Below are 4,615 nucleotides of genomic sequence, written 5' to 3' on the forward strand. Positions count from 1 at the left end.
TTGTGGGAACTGTTGGGTTTCTTTCCATAATATTATAATGTCTTTATCCTTACAAATAAAATGGATCGATCACGTTTGAATGCCTCAGTCTGTTTTGAGTATTGTTACTGACCGTGTTCTTCCCTTCATGGCCACAGTTTACCATCTTCCAGCAGGATAATGATCCATGTCACAGGTTTCAGTTCAGTTTCCAGACCTGAATCCAGTACACATCAGCTTCGGGATGTGGCAGCATGAATGTGCAGCTGACAAATCTGCAGAAACGATGTGATGCAGTCATGTGAACACAAAGCAGAACATCTGGTGGAATCCATGCATGGGGGGGGGTGTGTTCCTGATAAAATGCTCTCTGAGTGTATAGGTTGTCTGCATATGTTTCCAGGCTGTGTAAACAGCACACAGCTGTGGTCTCTCAGTGTAGAGGTGGGCTTTTCCTGTTCCCCTCAGCATTACACGTGTCTCTTCTGTATCCACGCCGCTATCTGTCATGTAACGCTTCACACTGAGGCAGCAGCGGACTGCTCAGCCGGCTGAACACTTCCTCCAATCTCTGTATGTTGAGTGTTGCCCTGATGGACCATATCTTGGTTTTATGCCTCCGCACCAACGACAACCAAAGACGGAGGCATTAAGTTTTCGGGTTATCCGTCACACAAAAACGTAAACCTGCATACGTCCGTCCCGTTCTGGTGAACGCAATATCTCGGTAATGCTTTGACGAACTTCTTAAAATCTGGCCCGAAAAATTCTCCAGGACTCGAGGATGAACGGATTAGATTTTGGTGGTCAAAGGTCAAAGTTCAAAGTTCAAGGTGGCAATGACCTCATGTTTTTGTGAATGCAATATATCGGGAACGCCCAGTGACCTGACAAAACACGCTTTTGACCATAAGTCACAAGTTCATTCTTTAGTTATGACACAGTTTAACTCAAATGTCTCTAAGGATGAAATCAGGTGACAACAATTTATATCCTAAAGGTCAAAGTTCAATTTCACAGTGACATCATAATGTTCTGAAAAAACACTTCTGGTTATTATTGAACGCTGTAATGCAGGGAGGAGAGACTGTGACTATATTTCCTGTAACTGGTTTGCGGGGGTAAACAACCACGAGGACGTGATTCTAGTCTTATATTTTAAAATGTGCAGTTGTTGTCACATTTGATTACATATACTTTCCTATGTAGGGGATCTGTGTGGGATCATTTTTGATGCGTGCCAATCAACAAGTCGATACGCTGTTGAGAAAACTGAATAGTCCATATGACTTCACTGATAAGAGTCTAACCAGGGTTACACTTGTGTCACTGTATATGAATTAAATGCTATTAAAAAGATTTTGCTCGTTAGCATTAACAATTGAAATGAAAATGGCAGCTAATAATAGATTATGACAGAATTTCTACGACCCTGTCCGTGGAGAAACTCTTAACACCGTCTCTGGCTGCAACATTAAATGTGAAGGGGTCTGAATACTTTATGAATGCACTGTACTTATTTATTTTTTTGGCCTGATGTTCTTGTTTTTGGAAGAGCCTTGACTCGGAGCAGATGATGGACTAAACCCACCTTCAGGAAAATGCACAATACCTGCCAACATTCACACATGTGATTTGCTGCGCTCTAATCTGTCGTGTGGTTTCAGTTTTCGGGCGAAGACAGCGTATGTGAGTGGTGATTGAATCATTCCATTTTCCCACCGAGCCGGACCTCTGCTCGACATTTTTTAAATCGCTCTCTCACACACCCCCTCCTCCCTCCATCTGTTTCTAATCAACACTCACTGCCGAGCTGGAGATACAACTTCCTCCTGAAGAGGCAGCTCACGAACTGGAGAGCCGCACTTAGGAACCACGGGTGGCAGTTTACATTTTCTATAAATAATTTGGGGAACATTAGATAGGAAGCTAAACAAGATATTTATCTAAATGTTTATTCCTCTGGATGTTTACGAGACATTTTACATTTCTTCCAAATCGTTGTGTTGCAATATTTAACACAAACAGAAAAGAAACCTTTAATATCTGATTATTCTCTACTCCTGATATTAATATTCTCTAATCCTGAGGGTCTAGACATAATCCATCATTTTATTTGTCATGGAAGATATTTTGCTTCATCGTAGAAAAGCACAGGTGGAGGTGGCGTGCCCCGTCCTGAGCCCTGGAATCTGCACATTCAACTGAAATGTGATTCACCATGTCAAGCTGTCCACCGTTACTGAGGCCCACAGCGTTAATTACATGCATGTTTTGTACTGTCTGCAGGTCAGTTGGTTACGGAGAGGAGGAGACCCGTGGATAATCCAAACCGGGAGAAGCTGACGGCGATGGTGGTGAAGACAACAACTCCCATGATCCCACGCTGCTTTGCCATGCTGTCTTTTGTTACTGTTTTGATTGAGAGATCCCAGAAGAAGAAGAAATAACCTTGTGTTCACACTTTGGCGAGTGATAATAATTTATTCATAACACATGTTGTAGTGAACCAGGACTCTGACCTGCACTCTTTACTCCTCAAAGATGCTGGTGATACAGGAATGTGAGCTACATTTCTAAAGCATGGATCTGAATTCAAATTGTTCCAGTTCCACTCATAATACTTTACTCATTCTGTATCTAATGTAAAAAAGTTCACATTTATTTGTCTTGAAAATGATGATGTGCTCTTCCCAGTCGGTGTGTAGCGTTAAAGTGCGGAGGTGTTTGTTGTGATAGAGGTCGTAGTTTTCTTTGGTATGTGTGGAGAGTGTAAGGAGACACCGAGGGGAGAGGGCTGACCTCCTGACCCGCAGGTCACGCTCAGGAGAGGCTGCCATGATCTGGAGATGCGTTATATGAGTTCAGAGGAATCTCAAAACCAGTAAATGTGATTAATCCATTGCTTTTCCTGACTGAAAATATCCTTTTATGAAAAACCCTTACAGGCAAAATATTGTCAGGCAAACTAGAGACAACACAGTGGACGAGTCAGTAAGACACAAAGTCTTGTTGTACTGTGTTAAGCGGGATCTTGTGGTACTGACTCTGCAGCACATCAGATGGATTTCTCCCTGTTGTTTTTGGCTCGGAGGGCAGCGTCGCACTGTGCCATGCCAGACCCTGCAGCGGCCTTTGATCACATGAACGGCCCGAGCTGAATGGATTGGGCAAAGACGACCACCGGGGACAAACTCCTCCCTCTGTGGAGACGTTAAGAATACAGTTCTGCCGTACCCCCCACCCCCCCCCCACCCCCGGCCCGTGAGTGATCTCTGGTGTTTATACTGTGCCTGTGCTCAAAATACCAATGTGCAGCCAAACATGGAGAGGGAGCGAGTCCTCTCCGTCCCAGGCGAGCCGGTGAAGTAAACAGATATGATGTGGTTCAGCAAAGCCTAACATCTGCTTACTGGCGGTCAGTGCCATCCCTCTGCCATTTACATCCCATCAAAGTGTTTTATAAAGGCAGAAAACCGGAGTCTACAGTTTCTCCCAGGACGGCAATTAACCCTGTAATGGAAACACAGTCTCCTCATGAGCAGGTAATAGAAAGTGGAGGCAAAATGAAACAGTGTAGAGCTTCACTGGACGGGAATAGGACGAATATTGATCTGTTAGTGTAGAGGTATTTAAATAAGGGGGGGCTCCAGTCAGAAGCACAACATGGACGTCGACGGCGCGTCCTCTTCCTGTATCATCAGCACTTCTCAGATAACAGTCAGCTTCTTTCATTTGCAGACGTTTCTCCAGAGGCTTGAAACTCAGAAACTCACAAGCTCCTTCCACAAGTGTGTCCACGTATAAAAGAGCTGCAGGGACATTATGTTTTAATATATCCTTCCAAAAAAAAAAAAAAGTGAGAATGCATATTTCATTTCAACTCTAACCCCTGGTTCTGTAAATATAGAGCTGCCTGAGGCCTTGTTGTTCCTCTTGTGTGGATGACATCTCTGCCATACATGACTGGAATGTGACAACCTGTTTATTAGTCACTTGAGACATATAACTTCTGGTACGGCGTTACTCGGGACGTATTTGGAGCTGCTTGCAGCGCGATCTTTGTGGGGTAGAAACCGTCTGACCTGGACCCTTTTTCCAGCAGTTCACATCCTCGGGAACTTCTGTTTTTAGACCCTGACAATCCCTGTCTTTGTGCTGGAAGTGTGACGGTCAGGCTTTTCCTTTTAAGAGCCTCACAATAATGGTCGTAAATTTAGCAGCTTTTGATTGGCCTAACCTCGGAAGACAAACTGAAAGCTCACGTCCGAGGCCGGGATATGAGAGCAGCTGTTTCTCTTCTGCCCACCCCGGCCAAACAGAGGGAGGGAGGGGTGCTGCCTGTGAGCCCAAGGTGAAAGGGTGCCACAGACCTGCAAACGGAGACGAGGAGCTAACACTCAATCTGACTCTGCTCGTCAGGGGTGGGGGGGGGTGGATGTGTGCACTGTCCGCCTGGAGCCTGCCTTCTGCTCAGGAGACAGAAGCCCTCTGTTGCTCATTGGACTCTCTGTCATTCTCTCTCTCTTTTCTCCCCCCCCTCTCTCACTCTCTCCCTCAGTTTCCAGCCTTCCCATCTGTTAGTGATTTAGGCACAGGCTCAGGGGAGAGGCAAGTTCGCTAGGGGAGAGGAATC

This window comes from Seriola aureovittata, chromosome 19, assembly GCF_021018895.1.
Source record: "Seriola aureovittata isolate HTS-2021-v1 ecotype China chromosome 19, ASM2101889v1, whole genome shotgun sequence".
Taxonomy (NCBI): Eukaryota; Metazoa; Chordata; class Actinopteri; order Carangiformes; family Carangidae; genus Seriola; species Seriola aureovittata.